The 22598-nt window shown below is 45.2% G+C and overlaps 1 long non-coding RNA gene across 1 annotated transcript in view; it reads left to right on the top strand.

Annotated features, from left to right (window-relative positions):
* Nucleotides 1-4740: 4740 nt before the first annotated feature.
* The window catches only part of LOC130159341 (uncharacterized), a 42675-nt gene continuing 24817 nt past the window's right edge, over nt 4741-22598 (top strand). Inside the window, exon 1 of the long non-coding RNA XR_008825705.1 lies at nt 4741-4786. This is a non-coding gene — a long non-coding RNA (uncharacterized LOC130159341). The remainder of the gene's footprint in view (nt 4787-22598) is intronic.

The following is a 22598-nucleotide window of genomic DNA, read 5'->3' as shown; positions in this document are numbered from 1 at the left end:
TAGTTACCTCCTAGACTAGTTTTATCTGCTGTTGTTGGATTAATGAAAGCCTGGTGTTCAAGGTCTCTTGTACCCTGCAGTCCATAGTGCATGAAAGCATCCTTAAGCAGATAAAACTCCACTAGGGAGAAAGACTGAGGATGCAGGATCAGGACCTAAATCTTGTTTATACTACTTAATCCGTGCAGCTCACACCATGCAGCTTGTACTTTCTGAACTGACCTAACAAGGTGGCTCGGACAAGGGTATACACCAGTGCCAATTCAGAGACATTCTCCCCAGCTGCTTCCTTGCTGTATCCATCACCAGGGCCCAATCCTTGTGATACTCCAGTCTGAGGGAGACTTGGCTGCTGGCTTTACTTTCAGCTGAACCACATGGACCTGATCCTGCATGGTCCAGCCTAAGTGACAGCTGGCAGGATTGGATCCTATTTTCTTTTTCCTTTTCCTTTTTTTTTTTTTTCTTCTTTACCTGAAATATATATAAAGCTTGCTTTTATCAACAGCCTGTGTATATGGTCAAATTATGAACTTTACCGAGATGGAATGACAGAAAAGACAGTGTCTATTAAGACTCCCATCACCCCACCCAGATTATCTTTTTTTTCATTTTGTGGCCAAACAGCAAGCTTTTAAGGATTTTAATCCACAGCATTGCAACCCACCAAACAAATCCAAGAAATGGGTGTCTCCTGGGAAGTCAAATCAGCCTGGATTAAATCCTCCTGTCCAAAAGGGACTAGATAAATATTTGCCTACAGGAATCGACACCCCCAGCCTCTCTACATGCTAAAGAGGCAAGTGTGGGTGTAATGGCTATATAGATAAACCCTTATCTGAATGATACCACACTTAGCTTTACAGTCTGCACACTCCCTTACCAATTGCTAATGGTTACTGGGTTTATGGCACTTTTGCCTCAGTTAGGGTGCGAACAGCCCGGGTTATCGGTGGCAGGTAGCAAGCATGCCCCAGAGAGCCCCAAACGGGACTTTTTGGTGGAAACAAGTGCTTTAGAGGGGAAAAGGGTTTTTTCTCATGCCAGAAACTGCTTTAAGTGAGCAACATGTGTCCTGGGCATTAAGAGCACTGTGCAGGGGAGAAGCGGCTGCAGTAGAGCTTCAGCTGCGCTTGAGCGAGCTTGAAGCTTGTTTAAATTTCTTAGGTCAAAGCACTCACAAAGGTAATTTTTTTTTAATTATTAATTTCTTCTCCTTCATTATTAATTTACAGAAAAGAAGAGCAAGGACAAAACATCTGGACCCCTTCTCCCTGATGCTGCCAGAGGAGGGATGCTGCCCGCCAAGGGGTGGGAAGCGGCGCTGGGACCTCGCCCAGGTGATGTTTATGGCACAAAAAAGTCCCAATATCCCGGCGTACAATGACCACACTGTAAATACATCCCTTCCCATCATGTAAGAAGTTAAGATCGTTACTTTTGGCTGGAAACAAAATATATGACATGCAAACCGCTCTGCTAGTGGGCAGAAAATGCATGCGGCTGCTTTAATGTTTCTCATTATATTTCCCCTTTGTTCATAAAAATGACTGAGTTATTGTATAATGCAGGAATCAAGGGAGAAGGAAAATATATCATAAAGATGGAATCGAAGACAGCCTGTCAGTTATGAATGTAAGTGAATGCTTGATTTCTTTTATAAAGCAAATCTGCTATAAAACTGATAGTCTAAGTAAAAAAAAAATAAAAATCTGACAAATTAAAAAAAGAAATATTCTGACAAATAAATAGTTCGTCTCCTCCACATTTAATCCAGCCTTGAAAAATCTCCAGCAACTCGTCAGAGGGGTTTGGTTTTTTCATCCTTTTTTGATTCTTGAATTTTCCCCCGAATTTTGTGTGCGTGCGTTTTATTAGGTTAATAAAACTTGGTTTTCAAGGTTCTGGACGCCTCGGGGGTACAATGAGCTCGGATGTCAAATGCATCAAATAGCTAATGAAGGGATTTCAAGGGTCTCCAAAGTGTCCATAGCAGCAATTTGTAGCGTCTCATAAAGGTAAAGCCCATTCTGCCTACAGTGTGTTTTGTCTGACGGTTTTCCGGGTCCTCCAACTTCGATCTGCTGTTTTATTCCGATTTTATACCGGGTGTAAATGCCCCAGTGTGGCTGTCACAGGGGCTGCTCAAACCAAGTCAAACCACCACCCTCGAGCCAGCTCATGGCACCAACACTCTCAAAGAGCAAACGGGGTGGAACCCCCAAACGTGTTACAGGGATTTTCCAAAAGGAATTGCGAGGGTAAAACGATATAGGGGAAAATCCTTACCCAAGGACACGGTTTGCTATGGGAAAGTCTTGTTTGTGGCGGAGTGGGACGCAGAACTGCTTTTTGCTCTTTCTTTTTTTTTTTTTTTTTTTCTTTTTCCTTTTTCTTTTTTATTTTCTTGTTTGTTTGGTTTTTTTTTTTCTTTTTTCCTTTTTTTCCACTAGTTCTTATTTCAACTTCTTTTCTGCTAACTAAACCCTCTTTCTGGGGGCTGAGCTCTGCGCAGGCGGGTAACAGTGAGGGATGGAGGGAGGCTGCGGTGGGTCCGCCGGCTGCGCCAGGCGCTGCTGCCCCCCTGCTCTGCGCCCAGCGGCCCGGGGCGCTCGGCTCTGCCCCCAGGATTTTCTCCCCTATTTGCTCTTCAATCACTCCCACACACACCCCTTAACCTGGTACTATTTTAGCAAAACGGGAAAAACAAGCAGCCCCCCGCCCCATTCCGCATCCCACCCGTGCGGGACGCAGCTCCCCCGGGACTGCGGTGTGTTTGGCTAATGCCCGGGCAAACGAACTTGCCCTTACCAACTTTCCTCCGCCTTTTCACAAACACGGAGCTCAGTTAACGGCGCTGCAGAGGAGTCCCTTTGAACTAAGCTTCTCTAATAAATTACCCGCACTCCCACTTGCGGATAGCGCTGCTCTCTTCCCCTCCCGAGATGCTGGCGGTCGGTAGAGGAGCTCTTGAGAACAGGCCGGTATCTGCCGGTAAACCTTGCAGCTCTGCCGTTGGTTACGAGCTCTTCTAGGCTGCCAAATTTAAGACATCACCTATTAAAAAAAATAAATGATTTTTTAAAAAAACGGAAAAAAACCTGCCGCTTTTTGCAGCCCCTGCTGCTGGGAGGGACCCCCGGAGCCTCGGCGCCCCCCGGGCAGGGGCGGGATGGGGATGGAGAGGGGCCGGAGCTGGGCTGCGGTGCTGAGGATGGCAGGACCCGGGGCCGTTGTCACCCTTAAAACAAAAGGGCCATTATGGAGCCCATCGAGCAGCAGCAGTAAAGGCTTTGGTACGGCACAGATCTCTCTATGAGGTTACAACAGCAGTGTTAATCTTCTATTCAGTGTTTACAGAGCCAGCTCATCCGTGGGGTGGGTGGAAGGCAGCCAGCTCGCGAGAGAACGCTCTTTATTAAAAAATACGGAGTTATGTTGCTTTTAGCAGTGACCCCGGAGTGTGTCCCGCATTTCTGGGGGAGGGCAGCTCCCCTTGCCCGGGGGTCCCCCCGGCCCGGCTCCGCAGGGGAAGGGGTCTCTCCAGCCGCCTTTAGCAGCATCTGGTGGAGCACCCCACCGGGGAAAATTCCCTGGGGGGTTTGATGGGTTACCCACCCCACCGGGGAAAATCCCCTGGGGGGTTTGGTGGGTTGCCTTCGCCCAGATGAGAGCCTAAAGAGAAGCCAAACTCCCCCCGGCAATGCGCGGCTGCCGCCGCCCGCGGAGCGCGTCCCCCCTGCGATGCTGTCGGGCGGGCAGCACCGACCTGCGCCGGGAGGGCTGCTCCGCTCCGCCGCTTCCATTTATCCACCTATTTGTTTGATTTTCGTAAGGGGGGTGGGGGGGGGTGGGGTGGGAGGGAGCCTTTCGGTCCGTATCGGCAGGCAGAGACGATCATTCCGAAACGGGATGAAAGGGGGAGGAACGGGTAAACTGTGGAAAACTTAGGAGAAGCAGAGGCGATAGAAAAGCCAAAAGAATCCAACCCAAAACAAAACAACCAAAAAAAACCCCAACAAACCCCCAAACCCTCTCCTGGCTACACTCATCCTTGTGTGAATTGCACTTCTAAAAGAAATGCCAGCAAGGAACCAGCTCCTTTCTCCATCCTGCTTATCCCAGCCCGTGCGAAGGGCAGAGCATTCCTGGGGAAGGGCTGTGCACCCTGCACGGCGGTGCGGGGAGCTGCCCTTCAGCTCGTGTCGGGGCTGATGGGCTGATGTCAGCACTTCTGCCAGGCAGGCAGCCCCTCGGGGGGCGAGCCCGGCCGGCACCCCCCGCCCCTGCCCTGCGCTCCGCCGCAGCCAGCAAAATAAGCGAAAGCGGGCGGCCGCACCCGCGGGAGATGCTGGAGCTCGCGGGGGATGTTTGCGTGGGGTAAAAGCACAGCAGTGAGAGGGTATTGCGGGTGGGAGCAGTGCCCGCGGCGCGCAGCTCCCTGCCCTGCGCTGCGCTGCCCTGCGCTGCGCTGCCCTGCGCTGAGCGGCACTGCGCTGAATGGCACGGCGCTGCGCGGCACGCTGCGCGCCGCCCGCCGGCCCTCGCTCCCCTCCCTGTCAAAGCGCACGGCTCGCACGAATGTGTTGCGTTTCCTCGGTTGATTGTTTGGTCAGAGGGTTTGCCAGCTTCCTCAGGGCTCCTTCTCTGACTCTGGGGGGGGGGGGGTGGGGGGGTGAAAGAAAAAAAAAAAAGAAAGAAAAAAAAAAGAACCGCATTTCCTTTTTTACTTAAGAGGGAGAGAGAGAGAGAAGCAGAGGCTGGGGGCTGGTGGACTCATCGAGATGTATGTACTGGACTTTTTCTCTTCCCTCTCCCCGTCCCGAAGCCCTCCTCCTCTTCCTCTTCCTCCCCTCCGGGCCGGGGGTTGCGCCGTCCCCTCCCCGCTCCGCGCTGCTGCCCGCAGCCCCCGCCGGGCTGCCGGGACGGAGCCTGGGGAGCGGCACCGCCGAGCTCCCAGCTCCGCTGGCCCAGGCTGGAGGCTTTGGGTTTGCTTCCTTTGCCTTCAGTTGCTTTAAAAGATTTTTTTTTTTTTTTAATTTTCCCTGTCTGTTATTTCCCATTTCGCGTCCTACCCTTGCAGCTCTTGTGGCTACGACAAGGGATCCAACTGCAGAAAGAAAAGTAAACACGGAAATCTGTTCCACTCGCTTTTATTTGCTTCGGGTTTTCTGTTGTTGGGCTTCACTGCAATTATTTTACGTGGGGTTTTTTTGTTTTGTTTTGTTTTGGGGTTTTTTTTGAGAGCAGCGAAGCTACTCTGCACCGTTTGCTGCCTTTCCCCCCCTCCCCCCCCCCCCCCGCCCCCAGCTCTACTGGCTTTAACTGCTGTCTTCAATCCTGCTGCTTTTAAAACTGCATCTTTCTTATAGCTGAATTTTATCTCTAACCTTACCGTACTAGAATATGCTTGACATAGGTGGTGTGGGGGTGCAAACCTTGGCATAAGGACAGCACGCTTTACAGAAAATTACAGCCTTTTCCCCCCAGCCCACCTTCTAAACTACTTTTTGTGTGGCCTGATATTTATCACTTGAATCAGCACTGATTTCAGACCTGGCTGCAGCAGGTCAGGGGCTGAAGAAGCGCAGGGCCCTATCCCAAACCTCCTGAAATCAGCGGGAGCTTTGGATCAGGCCCTACAGAAACAAATTAGAGGAAAACCCTGGGTACAGTGTAAAGGAAAATACAGACGAGTCAGAGAGAATGGTGCTTTGTTCAGCTGCAACTGGGAAAGGGGAGACCAAAACCCAAACCGCTTTCTGATAGCCTTAAGCCCAAGGACATTTAACTGGGGTGGAAATGTTAAATCATCTTCGAATTAGGGCCTGCCTGGTTTGGGAGCCAGTCCTAAAAGTTGGTCGAGTTTTATTTGCTGCATGGGTGAAAATGCAGTGTAATTCACCCCTATATTTAAATATGTGTGTATAGATCCCCGTGCATGCATTTGGCAGCAGGGATGCACGCCTGCCTACGGATAGGTACATAAAAGCATTCTTGGGAAGGTGCTCACACACCGAGGTGTTTGCAGAGCTGCAGAAAGCAGATGCAACACGTGAAGAGCATTTTAAGGCAAGGGCATATTGATTCCCTGTCTCTGCACCCCCGTCTCGGTTTCTCTGTGTGCATCCCTCTGCGAGTGGCCGCGTGCGTGTGTGCCTGTGCGTGCCTGGGTGCGTGAGCCAGGGCGCGGGGGGGTGAGCGATGGGGAAGATGAAAGCATGTCATGACCACACGTCAGAGAGCAGGGATTAGTGCAGCAGAGCGTATTTTCACATTGTGTCGCAACTGGGTCACGTCTCCAAGTTTTCTGCCGAACAGGAATGGGGGATTTCTAAGAAGATAATAAATCTAAGCTAACCGCATCAGCCCTGCACCTCCTATAAAACCGAGACTCGTACTTTAGGGGCCACGTGCATCTGCCCGTGAGACAGGGATGGGTTGAGACAACGCTACTCATTTCAAGTGTTGACATCTAGCAAGGCAATCAAAATATTTGTCCAGCCTTTGCTACAGGATTTTGTTATTCTTCCATTGAAACTATTGCTTTGTAAAGGCTTTTTAAAAGCTGTTGAAGCTAAGCAAAGATCGCTATCAGGGAAGATGCTTGTGCTCTCCATTAGATGGCATTGCGAGTTTGGCAGTGCGGGAGGGAGAAAGTGGCTTCGTGCACTGGTCACCTTCTGCTGCCGGGACACGTATTTGCATTGCAATTGAAAGCGTATTTATCTTTTCAGCACTTGTTATATACTTACAGTACCATTTGGTTTATCAACACACAGCTTAAAAATTTTATCGGGAAGGTTTCTGTGTCAAGAATGAAAATCAGTACCCTCCTGCCCTGAGTGGTGCACATCGTATCTGCTTTTTATGCAATTAAAGGCATTATAAAAATAATTGGTTACTATAGAACACTTAAAAACCATAACAATCAACTATAATGTATAACAGATTATACACAATCCTTTCCTGTTTTCTAAAGGTTCAAACCCCTGGTAATTCAGCCCTTATCTCGTGGGGTAGCTACATGCATTGGCAAATTAATTTTACGCACTTACAGATGGTGGGTATGTTGTATGCTGCGCAAAGACGTGATGCCAATGAGAAAAATGCTTTCCACAAATTGGGTTTGATCTGAGAGATTATAGATGCAATTTTAAATAATAAATATGATTAAAGTTCTAAAATAATAAATTAAATATAAATCAATTAAGAAAAATATTTTTTCTACTCACAGTGACATTCTGTCTGTAGTTCTGCTTTTACATCTCATGCCAGCACTTCTTTTTAATTTGAGAAAATCCTTTAATTGTTAAAAAAAAATCTATTTTGTTTGCAAAGACAGAGATTGTTTTAATCATAAATTAATTAGCATAATTTAATTTACACTGGTGAAATCTTATTAGCTAAATTAGAGCCAGTCTTTTATTTACAATGAGGTTAGCAAGAGCAGAATCAATCTCAAACTGTTTGCTATTGTTTGTTTTGTTTTATTTTTTCCCCTGACTTCTTGCTGACATTAATTTAAAGGGCAGACTTCACATTTATACTCGTTTGGGAAAGATGTTCTAAAGAATTAAATTTGTATGTTAATCACACACCACTGCATTTAAAGGAGTTTACCTGTACAGCTTTAAAACACCCTGATTCACAAAGACTGAACTGTATATTTTCTCAAAGTTATGACTGGTAGGCTATATCGGAAATGTTAGCTTGCTATATATAATTAAATATCTATGCACACTAATGGCTAAATAAATTTTAAAGTATTTGTTTTGTTTTATCTAGAAAAAAATATTTTTATTTTAGGCTATGAAATTTTCTTATAGTACAATTTTTTTTCCTGCTTTCATTTCTTTGCTGTACCTTTCTTTCTTTCTCTGGATTAATTATCTGAGTAAATGTTAAAAGTCTGATTTGTTGGATTTCTTTTAATAACCCCTATTGCTTTCCTGTGCTGTCATGGGAGGGAATATTCTGGCTGTTTTCACAAGTAAAGTTTCCAATAGCTTTTTTTTTTTTTTTTTAATTAGTGGGCATAAAATGACGCTTCTAATTGAATATGCGAGTCAATGACAATTAATAAAAAAAATAATTCTAATACCTTAGATTTCTGGACTTCAGCAGTAATAAATAGCGTGCTTATATCCCAGATATATTTTACAATGTAAGTTTTAAATACTTTCCCTGTAACATCTGCAAGAGCCCAAGAGGTTAATTAATACCAACATCTCTATTAAGATATCTGAAAAAAAGGGGCTTTAAACCTTCAGGAGCCCAATGGAAACTTCCTAATCCAGTTCTGCACCAATTAAGCATGTTGGAGACCAACATTTTGTTTGTTTGAAGGTCATTTTTGCCCCTTGCAGAGCCGGGGAGGGGGACACACCATAAAGTTACGTGGCTCGTTCCATCAGTTCATCTCATATTATCTGCAGTGCTAGAAATGCAAAGCAGTTTTCCCCCCTTGTATCAGCTTGCAGCTAAAACCAGAAGGGCTGAAGCCAGGGACGAGAGTGACGGTCAGCTGAAAGAAAACAAACACAGCCGGAGCAACGTGTGATTTCCAAAAGGAGCATTTAAAGTCATAACAGTGCTTAATTCTGCAACGCTGAGCTAATTAGCATCCTCTGCACAAAGGCGCAGGCACGTCACGTTCCTATTGCAGGCTCTGCGTAACTTTTTCTTTCGTTATTTTCCTCTTTTGTCAAGTTGTATTTAATAGGGGTTTTTTGGTTTGTTTGTTTGTTTGTTTTTCTGAAGTAACTTCTGTCATTCAGCACTGATGATCCAGCAAACTGGGATTTTTGCCCTGTGCTCAGTGCAGTAATGATGATATCATCATCCCGAGCTGAAACAAAGCAGGGCTTCATTTTGGGGGCAGAGGGATATGATAATCAGGGAGAAATCAGAGACCAGATCTTAAAATAGAAGAAATTGGTGAATTTCCATGAAAAATCAATGAGGAGCTGGAGTGATATTTCCCCCCACCACCACCCCAGGGTGGAAGAAAACTGATATCAAAGTCAACAACCTCAGAGCTTACCCCAGTCTGTGGAAATTTTGACATACATTACCTGCTTTTGACCTTTAGCAGGGCAGCAGAATAAGCAGCACACAGATGCTGGGGGAACGGCACAGCACCCAAACACAGTTTCTCTTTCATACAAGAAAATCAGATGGAAGAAATTTAAATATATTTTTTCTATGACAGTTTGCAACCAGAATCATCCCCTCTTAAAAAATACATAGGCAAATGACCAATGTGGTGATATGGAATTAAAGCATTTTCATGGCTTTTTCTAGCACGGTAAGGCCCCGGGTTTGATGGCAGCTGAAACTCCTGGAAAGTTCAGCAGAACAAACAAGCAAACAAAAAGGGGATATGTAAGCTCTCAGGGGTCAGGTTTCCCCGCTCGCCTATTCATCACCCAGTGCCGTCTCCTCTAGTAATTTTTAACTACATTTGAGGGTACTTGCACACTGCAGCCTGTTTGGTTTGACTCCTCTTCGTGAGAGAATCCGATGCACGCCACGTTTAGGGGAGTAAAAGATCGTGGGATGAGGTTGGAGAGATTCAAATTGTGGTCTTGGGCAATAGCGCAAGTTTAAATAAATGCTCAAAAACTCCAGGAAAAGTTCTGCATAGTACTTCTGGTTAAAATAAAATAGTAATAATAATAATAGCATTAAAAAAACCCAAAAAAAACAAAAAAGGAAGGGCCAAACTGCTATAAGCAACCCTAATGGAAATTACATTGTGGTAATGACTCGACGGGCCAGTTTTTAATACCATGAAGACAGCAGCTCTGTATTCTTGCTTTAACAGTGTGTCAGGAGGAATAGATGCCCATGCCTAATCCTGCAGAAATAACACGGCTCTGCTTTTATTGAGGCTCTTGGTGCATCGGGGTTTTAGGGTGGCTGCCTTTCCCATTGCTACTGGCCCTTTTGAGGCATTTTCTTGCCTTCTTCATGGTTTCGTTAAAAAGAGATAGAAACCACAGGCTGGCTGGGATGCTAACTTAACGTGCTCACATCCGCCTCCCCGCCAGCCTCGGGAGGTGTTTCAGCCCCAGTGCCTCCGAAACAGAAATCCCGTCACGGGCAGATCTCCGGGTTCGAACATGGGGGGGTGAAGTATTAGCTGATGAATGAAAGCAAGGAAAGTATTTTTGCCCATGATTAAAAAAATAAATCGGTTTTAAAAGAACATATTATATTTATTCAGTTTTGAGTTTGGCTGAGGTTTGTTATAAAAATAGTGCCGTAATTTTTTAAGAAACATTTTCTGTTTGGATAGATTAACTGTACACGCAAGCACTTTAGCTTTTGATTCCTTTCAGTAATATAGTAATATTCATTGCTGGCATCAAAAGCTGCTCTTAATATAAACAGTTTGGGAAATCTTCCATGCCAGGCAGATAAAATCTCTTTGAAATGTGGGGCAGTGGCGAGCCCCAGACCGCACAATCCCCCCTCTGCCCTGGGGTCCCGGAGCCGAGGAGGCATTGCCTGCAGAAGTCCCTCTTCTCCAGCACTCCACTACAAATGCCTGGTGCAAAAAAATGCATTTGAGAACAGTATTATTACTGAACCAGCTGACTGCAATAACCAGTGGTATGTGGGTTCACGACAGAAATAATATGGGTGCCACAGCAGTGCAGGGTCCTCTCTCTCCCCCTGGTACTTGTCACACCTGGGCTGGTGCCCTGTGGCACCCAGCAGGACCATGGCACATCCTCCCCAGCTCACCTTGCCTCCTCAGAGCCCCTCAGGGTCCCGGCAAACTTTTTCACTTCCCACGAAGTGTGGAAAAGCCTGACTGAAGTGGCAGTGCCGGGGAGCCGGCGGGAGCGATGTTGGTCCCTTCCCCTCCGCGCTTGCCTTCAAAATAGCTCAGTGCACCCATTGCCTTTAATCTCTCTGCTCACAGGTTATTTGCAGCTTGGCAGTAATTCCTCTGATGGCCTGGGAAGCTTATTTATAGCCAATAGTTACCTTCTGTAATTTTATATCTGTTCAATTGCAGCAAGATTCATCTGAGTTAATTTTTCATAATTCACTGAAAAGCCCCATTTCCCTAAGCTGAGGCTGTGACCCTGAACACCCGTGCTGCCGCTACCTATCGCACTGGAATCAGCAGAAGCAAAAATCAAAAAAGGAGGAAAACCAGCAAAACGCTGAAAGAAATAAGTTATTTCTTTCCATTTTCTGTGTCAGTGGGTCACTGAGGAGGTGGCTACCTGGGGGCTGGCTGGGTCCTACTCGTTTGTGCCACCCGCACCAATCCAGCCCGCAGAGCCCCTCTCAGCGCCGGCACGCCTGAACGTACAGGGCTGTTACTGCTCAGGTTTTGCTAGCAATTGTTTCTGCCTTGCAATGCTCTTTTGTAAATCCTGCAGCATTTCTGAGCTGTTCATTTCAGTCCTTTGTAAAAGTCGTGGTTTGGGTTTCTTTCCATTTTGCAGTGTTTATGCTTCAGTGTGTACATGGGTGCGCTGCCGACACGACTGTGAACGCACCCAAAACTGAACGTTCAATTAAGCAGCTCACTGCTTTCTTGACATTTTAATGTCATATCTATCTTTTTTTTTTTTTTTTTTTTTTTTTAAGGGAGTTAGTGGTAACTTTATCTCTCATCAAATTCCAGGATTTTCTGTAATTCAATTATACCTATCTAGGTTCTTTTCTTTCTTTCACTTTACTGAAGTGACACATAAGATTGTATATCTGCGTCTCAGAAAATTCAAATCACTCTGGAATTATCTTCCTTTTTGTTTGTTTGTGTATGGCCAAAAATATTTCTTACACTTCTTCAAAAACAGAAAGGTCTGATCTGTTGTTTATTATATATTATTATTACACTGTTTTGATGATGTTCCATCTTCAGAGATCGGTAATTTGTTACAGCAGCAGTGGTGATGATAATAGAAAAAAATAATATTAGGAAGCACCACCTCTTTGCAGTAGCCTTTCCTGCCATGTTCCCTGTCAGCTTGCATCCCCTTCTCCTCGTTTGTGAGATAGAAATAACCTTGGGACTGGGAGAAATGTGCGTTTCTCATAAGAACGTGGGACAGGAAAGCCTTTTCTTTAAATCGAAGCAGGTTGGCTTCTGCAAGAGTCTTGAGGCAGGAACTCTGCTGCTGGTGGTATGTGTCAGCCCTGGGGTTAATGTCAAACCCAAAGTCCTTATTTTTAATATTGCTTTAATCTGAGACCTGCTGCAAAGCTGTGCTTTCCTATGGGATCTGGCCGGTGCCGGACCAGGCTGTGTTTTCCTGGAGGCTGCAGAGAGCTATCCTCGGCGATGGGACGGGCTATGAGGATCTTCTCCCCAGCAAGTACCTAACCTTGGGAGGTGGTCTCTGCGGGGAAATTGGATGGAGGTTTGCCCAGAACAAGTCTCCAGGAACTAGACGACGTGTCCAGGCTGTTTCCACCATCAAGCTCTCCTCCATCACGCCCATCACAAGGACAGCTGCCATGTGGCATTCCTGCATTGCAGCTCTGCCTGCGCACGGGCTGGCCGATGGATGTATGGACAGGCCAGTTTGCCTACTCCCTCTTGGAAGGGAGTTTCACCACTTTTCCTTCTGAGATATATTTTGCCAGCCAGCTATTGAACCAAGAATGTCTTGTCCTGCCCAACTCTTCCTTTCCTAGGTAGACGGGAGGTCTGTATGTGCCCCAAGGGAATAACGGGGGGCATCCCCCCTTCTTTCTACTACAGTTACCCTCTGCATCCACGTGTGGTGAAGTAGTCCAACAACGTTGATGGTGGCTGCTGTCTTGGCATTGAAGGGTGATGCAGCCTGGGAGCCCTGTGAAAACTGATACTGTTAATTTTACCCAGCTTTGCTCAAAAGTTATCAAAGCCGAGGATGGGCTCCAGTGCACATGGCCGAGCGCGCCGGGTACGCGGGCTTTTGCAGACCTCATGCACCGTGCAGGTGGATTGGTATGTGGAAAGGTCACACCTACCAACTTCTTAGGCCTCTGGTGTGAAAGATAAAGCCATCTGGTCACCATTTGACAGCTTAAATTGTAATTACACCATTTGGCCTATGAATTGCTGTGAGCCACTGTTTGAAGCTGCTGTGATTCAGCTATTCCAGGGCTGAGATAGGGATCGAGCCATTCCCCAGAAGCTGAGTTACTGGAATTCATCTTGCTTCATCTCCTTGGCCTGCTTTTTACCTTCCAAAATTTATCTCCGTCGATCCTTCGTTATGATTGTGAACTTGGCAGCACTTGTTTAGCATAAATAATCACAGTCGCCGATAACCAGGAACACCTGCTGGCCCATTACCCACAACAGGAGGAGAAGACGGGCATCTCCAGCAAAATTCCACTGCAGCAATATGGAAGTGTTTAAAGGAAGACCTGCACCGCTCAGGGTAGCAGAGATCTGAACCTTTAAATTACAGCCATTCCCGGCCTGACGATAAGTAAATAAACAATTCACAGCTGCATGGGCTAAACACAGAAACACATCTATCTCTTCCAGGCGTGATTGCTGAACAAGTAATTAAGTGCGAAATGTGAGCCCTCAATGTCAGTGTGAGATGATAAAGGTCTCCAGTTGTAAATTAACTGAAGTCCAGCAAGCCCTCGATATTAACCCTTCAGGAGCCCTTGGGTGGCAATGGGTGCGTTAGCATGACTCCAGTGCAATTTGCATGCAATTATTCCTGACATTTGCCCCTGGGAATATGGAGCTGTTATTTTAACAAATTAAAAAAACAAGTGAGGGAGTTGCTTTCTCTCTTCTCTCTGAGCTAGCACAGGGCACCCCATAAGCCAGGAGATGTAGTCCCAGTTGATGGCTCTGCCACAGTCGTCCATCACATTCCCCTGTGGCAGGCTTCCTCCTGGTGACAGCAGAGGTGTCACAAAACCAAAATGCATTAAAGACTGAGCTGCTGAAGCCCTGAGATAAAGAGGTCTGCTGATTCAGATGGGCAGATATCCATCAATGCTTCCAAAGGAGCCCACCACAAATCACCTTGAGAATAAGGATCTAATGAATCACCATAAACTGAAGTATCACCACTTGTTAAGCAATTCATTAAACAAGCTGGGGGGGGGGGTGGTAGGCGTTTGGTTTGGTTTTGTTTTCCTTTTTTTTTCATGAACCAACTAGCTGAAAGAGAGTTTAGTCAGCTCCTGCAATCATGTGACTATACCCAGTGTTCATTCTCAGATGCATACCTCTAATTTTAGCTGATAATTAAGACTTTGTGTGCATCCACTGTCCAGTTTTCAATCCAAGGGACTGCACACTACAAGACAAATAAAATTAATTCAAAGTAGGATTTTTTAAACTCATTGTTTTTAAGCCATACCATAATTTTTGAGTCCTGAATACCTACTTTGACACTACTGGGGTTGGGTGTACTTAATGCAGTTTTGCTCATTAGATGATTCATAAACCTGGAGGACCTGTTTGCTGCCAGGGCTGGATTTGACTGAAGCCCTGGCTGTGAAGCGATGTGGAAATGTGCTCGGGAGGGACAGATTTGTAGATCTGGACCCTGGAGCCCCCAGACCCCAAGAGCCCATGGCCCACATGAGGCACTGCACACGTCTGCTGGCTCCTCGCTAACTGGCAAACCCGTGAGGCGTGCCCAGTTTTGCTGTCCCCACCAGTCAGTTGGCACTGGGCATCAGCAGAGCCCTGTCCCTGCCTCTGGCCTCAGCGCTTTGGGTTTGGGTAAGCTCAGGCCAGCCACACCGCGATGCAGGGGAAGAACGGGAGCAGAGGGAAATTTACAGCCATGCTTGGCAAGGTGAAGTTGAATTCCAGGCAAGACCTCTAGAAATAATATTTGAACTATGGCTCAACCGTGGACCAAAGAGGTGATGTCTCAGGTGGAGCCAGCATTGCTCTTTCTTCACATCATAGTGACTGCAGAGGAGGACAGGAGACAGCAAGGAGGACATGGGCAGGAGAGATCATTTAGTCCCACCTCAGCCTTGAAATACAGGCAAAAGAACTCAAAGCCACGGCTGAAGTTATGCTGTGGTCCATTTTGGGCTCCAGACAACGTAGGACCATGGTAAGAAGTGGGCAAATGCAACCCAGCAGAGCTAAATAAGCCGGGTTCATGCAAGTGATAATCTTTTATCTACTGGGCTTAGCACAGGAGTGACCCCACTGGCATTCAGCATGACACATCCCAAGCTAAACAGATAAATCAAGAGGTTATGTTGTTGCACGTATGAGCCTGTTATGAATATTTTAACTTTTGGACAAAGCTTGCTGACCTTGGCTTTTGTGCTGTAAGTATTTGATCCTTTTATCTAAGATTCCCTCATGTCTCTATCATCTTTCCTAAGTCTCCCCAGGTGGGTAGAAATCAGTAGAAGATGTTGAAGTGAGGCTCCCGAGCAGCTCCAGTAGGTAAAGACAGGGCAAATACTTGAATTATTTTTTTTTTTTTTTTTGGCAGTTTAGTGAGTTTATGGTGGGAACTATTTGACCTAGTACCTGCTGTAGAAGGAGCTATATTGGATGATTCCAGAGGTCTTTCACAAGTCCTATGTCCTGCTTTCCTCTGACCGTGGAAGACACAGAACTAAGCAGCTCACACACATCTTGCTGCCAGTCTTGGTACCCTAAGCACACACTGAGCTCGTACCTGTGTAAAGGAATTGTAGAGGAATGAAGGCAGGTTAATTAACACTGATAATATACAGCTGTGGGCTGGCTTCAGGGGCGGTGGGTTGGCTGACGTGGATGATGTGCAGCTGTGGCTGGTTCCTGCTAAGCAGTTAAATAGCTCTGAGGGGGATGGAAGGGGAGTTTTGGATGAAAGGAGTGGAGGGAGATGCCCAGAAGGGGTGAAGGAAGCACCAAAAAGAAGGGAGCCCTGGATGTAAGAGAGACAAGGAGAGGCCCTGGGAGAAGCAGGGAGGCTGGGTGAGGAGAGGCTGGCTGGGACAGGAGCCTGGAGAAGGAAGAGCTTGGACACAGCAGAGGCAAGAAGCTGGGTGGCCTGGCCTGAAGAGGAAGAAATAGCACAGACAGTAGATGAACCCTTGAAACCTTGTGTGAGACTGAGGGTGGTGCTGAGGCATGAGAGGGCTGGTGTGGGGCGGTAAAAGCCTTGTAGCCTGCTAACTTGTTAGTGCTGCAACATACCTACACAGAGAAACTTCCTAAGATCTTTCTCCTTAAATGGCTCTACTTTGCCTGTCTCAGCCTTACTACATGCCACGCTTTCTTTACTCCTTCATGCCCGGGCATTGCTGCTCAGCCTCAGCCCGGGAATCACAGGCAGCACTCTGTACTACTCTGTAGTAAATTTTTATGGGGAACAAATGTGCTTTTGGGCTCATTGGGGAAGGGAGGAAAGCAGGGAGTGATTGATAGCAGGGAGATGGTACTTCAGCTTCTTCCTCACTGCAGCACATGGTTTGCTTGGGGCTGGGCTCTTTGTTATGTATTTCTTCAGGTTTAACTAGTGGGCTCTTTCTCTTTTCCTGTTCTGAAGCAAGCTGCTTATATATCACAGCTTTGCTTGAAGCCATGGCAAGAGCTGTGCTTGAAATGCTGCAGTGGGAGCCTGTATCGCAGTTCAGGGAATCAGACCCCAAATCCCTATGGTGCATCTTGGCAGCTGGGCATGCTCCAGCCCAGCCAGGCTGCTGCCAGCAACAGGGGGTCCCTGCCAAGCTGGTTCCTGGGAGTACATCACCAATGGTGCAAACAGCAGATGGGGACTTCAGATAACTAAGCTAGGGCTCTCCTGATTAACCAGATGAGCCTTATCTTTCCCCTGTCCCAAAGCATATGTATAAAAAATGCTCCATTTGACAGAGCTGGTTTTTTTCAGAGCTGAAGGTGTGTAGAAGCACAGATCATCCATCTCTGGTCCTCGTTCCAGTAAGGGGCCCTGGGAACTCGGCAGGGAGACAGCAAACTTTCGAAACCCAAGCTGTGAAGAAGCAAGAACACTCCTAAAATGTCCCTTCTAAAAGGGGAGCCTCCCTTTTGGGTTTGAAAATGCTATCTTTGTTACCTCCCTCAGTAACCTCTCTAGCAAAGAGCTGAATGTTATTAGAAAAGAGCTGAGCATGGGTGGGAAGACAAGAAAACAAAAGGAAATGGAAGTGCTGGAAACTGATTTTCCATTTGAATCTATTCTTTTTACTTATTATTTTTTAATAAGACATTTTATGAAGTTTATTGCTCTGCTTTCTATTTTCTTTTAGGGTGTGTTATCTTTTGTGACTCAGTTTAGACTAAAATAAACCCCAGTTACTAATTAAGGATAGAAATGGAAATCCAAAGATTTGCTTCTCATCAATGCCAAGCGGTAAATCCTTTAATGCTCTGGGATTTTGCTCTATAGCTCTAAATTTCCCATTGGTATTTAGTAATCTGCTGATTGCATTTACTTTAATTCTTTGGTCTTCAGAGTTTTCGTGTTAAGGCATTCACTTACAGTAGCTCTGCATGTTAAGGGCAATGAGTTAAAAGCTACAGAGCTTTTTTTTATTAAATTCCAGCTTTGTTTTTTCTATTGAGTTCCCAACTGTGTTATATCATACTAATAAGAGTTGTGCTCTGGCTGGACAAATGGCAGCATATTGCAGTGCCCTGTGGGAGCCATGACATCATTTTCAATTTGCTTATCTGACTCCTTCAAAATAGAAGGGTGATTGATGAACCACTGAATTGCATTTTCACTCTAACTCACCTTTGCTTGCTATGATGTTATGGGAACAGTGTTGCTGTGCAGCTTACAGCACTAGCTACTCCCTGGAGGCCTCGGATGCACCGATCTCCATCACCTCTAAAGGCAATGTAGGAGTTTAGTGATACTTAAGCCCATCTTCCCATTTCCAAGGGCTAAGCAGTAGGAATTGTGAGGGAGAGGACACAGCTTCCTTCAATGTATGTCCCTCCAGGTTTGCCTGGAGGCTTCCAGGCACTAAGAAAATGTTCCAGGAAGTTTTGTGATAGGGTCTCACAACCTACTTTACACAGTCATCAACAAAAATAGAGACTGGTGACATGATTTGGAGCAGCTTGGATACCTTTGGCTATGTTTGGGCTGCACTAGTTCACGAGGAAATTTTTTTTTCATTTCCTCATTCTAGCTGAGACTAAATAAGACATTCTGTTTTCATGGGAGCTGAAGAAAATCCTCCTGACAGAACTGGCCCAACTCTTTTTGTGGTTGTTACTTTGCTTATGGAACTAGGAGTGGAGGTGGGAATTTTAGAATTGGAGACAGACTGTGACATATTCAATTTCATTCATATCATTCTAAGTAGTTTACATACACAGAATCTTGGATAAACAGTTACTAAATCATGAAGTACTTCTCTAATTTAACCCAAACTGTTACCATTTTCTGAAAGTGTCCATATCTTCTCCAGAAAAGATAATCTAGACATTAAGTCTTTATTAAATCTGTAGCACTTATACAACTTTTTTTTTTTCCTGGCTGAGGGTCTGGCAGCTCTGTCCACTCTTGCTTTGCAATGAGCACCTTCAAAGCGGGAGAGCAATGCCATTCTTCACAATGCCATTTTTGTCATTTACCTACTTCTTGCAATTGTTCCAGAGATTCATTCATGCGCTAAAACTTGCACTTTCTCACTTCTAACAAGAGTGAAAGTTTAACTGATCCCTGGTCAACCCAGCATCTCACATCAGCATCTCCCCTCATCCCCCAGCCAGGATGCTCTTTTAAGCTTTGGCTCTCAGTCTGGGGTAGCTTAACTCTTCTTAGCAATCTGGGTAAACTAGGTTTGAAGAAGAGATCTAAATTTGTATTTTCTGAGTGATTTGGGGAAAAAAAAATAGTTTTGTCAATCTAGGCAGCTTTCAGTAAAACCTGTGCCATAAGCTCCTGAGCACCTGAAACTACTGACTGGACAGTACAAGTGAGTGAGGACCAAAGGCTCCAGCTCCCTGCAGTGGAGATGACATAACTGCATGAGGAAGACCTGTTTACATCACTGAGATAACCCGTTTCTTTAAAAATAGCAAGGTCAGGGAGGCAATAAAGCTGTCAGCATGGCAATCACAGCGGTGCCTGTGTTCCACCCACTGGAGGACAGTGGGGATGCTCACCAGGCCGGGGACCAGGAGGGTGGGGGATTCACAATGAGGATGGCCACGTTTGGGTAAACAAACTTGTGGCAATATCAGAGTGCTATTGTCTGCTGAACAGCTCTATTTGTGCCAATTATATTTCCAGGTTAGCTCCTCGCAGACCCATAAAAATCTTCATTTTATTCTTTTTGCTGGTGTTTTTTTTTCCCTCAATACAATGATAGATGGAGTGCCCATAAAACCTCACAGCACCATGTACAAAATCCCCGAGCCAGGTGTGGAGCAACTGGTCACTGAGCAGACTTCCACCCAGTCCTAGGTTTGGCTCGTGTGTGTCTGTTTTCTGGTCATTGAGATGCTTCACTGTTTGTTTGTTATGTAAATGAGCGCTGGACTGTGGGAATATTTTGTGCTGAATTCCAGGCCAGGAATGGAAAACCATCACATCTATTCAGCTAGGCAACCTTGTGAGGTACTCATATAGTCCAGGTGGGAGCACAGCCCAACATTTTTATTGTGTTAAGAGTATATGTTCTCAAAAAAAAAAGATGATGTGTAGGGTTCACATCCTGGTGGTGCATCGGATACATTTCAACGATTGCTGTTTTCCTTTGGACAGCATTTGCCTTGGCTGAACGTCTGGCTTAGCTGGCCTTGGACAATAAGTCACAGTGATACAGCTGCTTTGGCGGCGACTTTTGGACAAAAGTGCTCTGCGTCAAACTGCACAGTAGTGATAGATTGTATACGTGCAAAGCAGTGTCTGGCATTAAAACATTTCTTAGCGTATCCAAAGTGAAACACAAAGTTGTGCCATTGATACCACACAGTATGGCTTTGTTAAACTAGGCAGGACACCAAGTCCCCACCAAATTTTGGACTTTCAAAATATTTTTCAGCTTAAAATACTGAGAAAATGTCAGGGATTGAGTTCAGGGATAAGAAAAACCGAAAAGAGGCATTAGCATCATGTAGGAGAAATCTGGTTGCAGTTAGTGCAGCTGCCATTGCCTTGCACAGCTTTTCCTTTCCTTTGGTGATGGTTCAGCATTGCATTCAGAACAGCTCAAGGCAGTTCTAAAATTCCTGACAATTATGCCCATCTTCTCCCATCCTGTCCAAAATCAAGTGGATGAAAGAAACCTATTTGAACGTGAAGCTTCAAACTTCCATCACTGTTAAAAAGGGTTAGAGATGGGATGTGATTCTGAGCGTTTGGATGGGATAAAATTGTGGTTGACCAGAAAACTTAGTTGCAAATTAAACAAAACTTTTAGAGAGTTTTTAATGTACCTTTGTTATTTTGCATAATATTTTTGTGTGCCATCACATTTAACAATTTTGGTGGGGACCATAAAGAGAAATACTGTGAGGCAAGGCTGTTTCCATGGACTATTTTTGTTCTCTAGTAGGGAAGGGGAGGGAGGGTGGAGAAAAGAAAACCTGTTCTTGTAGGATTTCCAGCTCAAGAAGAAATCAGAAAAAAAAACATTTGTAAGTGTATTTCTAAATGGAATAGTTCTTCTGAAGCTTGCCTATCACTGGTCCTAATTACCTGTTCCTGTTACAGCTAATTACACTGATTCTCCACAGGTGAGGTGGACTTCCAAGGCAATGAAGGAGTTTAAACAGAATGATTTTTCAGTTTTGGTTCTATTTAGAGACTGTGGTATGTCAATTTGAAGAAAAGCCAGAATGCGAAACTGAAACGCTAGTGTTTTCTTCTTGCTATAATGGGAATCTTTCAATACAAGATTCCAATGTTTAAAGGTGTTCACTGCAAGGTTTTGGTCCTTTCCCATCAAGTTTTCAATGCTGATGTATAAAGCATTAAACTTGATGTTGGCTGCCGCCTTCTTCCATTGAACTCAGCTGGAGTTTTATTCTTTGATTGCAGGCAAAGGGCCATCAGGCCAAGGCTAAACGCTTTTGGCTGTCCAAAAGACACCGTGGTCCAGCTCACCTGCCCTGGTCTGCAGGCTGCGCTTTGCAGGTATCACTGGCCTACCTGGAGTCAGCAGGAAAGCGCAGTCTTGACTGAAAGCAAGAATTCCTCTCTCAATCGAACTAACTAGCAATGCTGGCCTGAGACACTGCTGTGACTGTGCTTCTCAGGTGCAACGCTGTTTGGGAAGGAAGCTGAATGCTCTTAATTTTTGTGACCATAAAAAACCCCCACCTTTTAATGAAGGGATGGTTTTGGCCTAAAGCTCCTTTGCCTAAGGGACCGGGTGTGAAGTAGCTCATCATCCATGGGTTTGCCATGCTATCTGTAAGGGTGCGAGAAGAATTGGGTTTGTACCTCCGCCAAGCTGTTCCCTGTTGGTCTTTAAGGAACCGAGTTGCAAAAAACTCTTTCCTGCAGAGTGTTGCAAGGACTGCCTTGAACTGAGCTTCAGAAAAAGGTCCAATCCATTTTGTTTTATCAGGGTTGCTTCATACTATTCAAAAAAAGAAGGATGTATGTGCATGTATTGCATGGGGCAGAGAACCTGCATCACCTACAGTGACAGGGACGGGGGTGGCAATTACTATGTGCTAGAGCAACAAGTCAGTATTATTTTAAATTCATCCTTTCATCCAACGCAACAGTAATATCTTCTGGACAATGGATTTTGGAAAAGTTGAAATGTTTGCTTTACAAAACAGACGTAAAATTTCTCCTTTAAGGTGCTAAATTTGTGCTGAGCTGGTCCAAAACACGACTGCATCTGGCTATGTCTCGTGTCTGCTACTAAAAAAATGTCCTAAATTCCAGACAGCCTCTGGGGCTTTGAAATAAAACTCATTAATCCTGCATTTGAATTTAATATTTGAAATTTTATCCTAATCTTTTTTTCTTCCACATGAATTAACTTCAGAAAACTTGGAAAGAAACACAAGGGTGGGATTTTTTTTTCCTGGTGGTTCTTTTTTTTTTTTTTTATTATTGAGAGAGAGGGAGAACATTCTTAACAAAGGGTATAAAATTAAACTAGATTTGACCTCTGCCTTTAGCAGATTTTCCACCTGGTCTGTGCAGGAAATCAACTGCTATATAGCAGCTCTTTCATAAGGAATAACATACATGAGTCTGTAAGTGACAGTTTTTCTTGGGTGGACAACAATGTTAGTTACTTTTTATGATTAATTGATAAATGTTTTGATATGGTGCCTGGGCTCTGAGTCAAAAATCACTCTAGTTAGATGATCCAACACTTGGGAAGCTGAGCCAATTACAGCTCAGGCACAGTGAAAACAATTCGAAAATATTTGAGCCTAAAAATGTGCATAGTTGTTAAGGAATCTTACACGTGGGTGTATGGTGGTATCCTAAATTACAACTACTTGGTGGGCCAATTTCTTGAGGAATGCAGGGAAGTGCAGGGATTTGAGACTCTTGCATCTGTATTTCAAAAGACTTGGGAAAACAGAAGAACCACATGGGCTCTTGTGGCTGGGCACGTGCTGAGGAAAACCAGACCGTGGGCCAAAATGTACTTTTAGTCCCTCGGGTTACACAAATCCCTTTGCTTTTTTG

This window comes from Falco biarmicus, chromosome 15, assembly GCF_023638135.1.
Source record: "Falco biarmicus isolate bFalBia1 chromosome 15, bFalBia1.pri, whole genome shotgun sequence".
Lineage (NCBI taxonomy): Eukaryota > Metazoa > Chordata > Aves > Falconiformes > Falconidae > Falco > Falco biarmicus.
The sequence above is the reverse complement of the archived record's forward strand: the minus strand, read 5'-3'. Positions and strand labels throughout refer to the sequence as shown.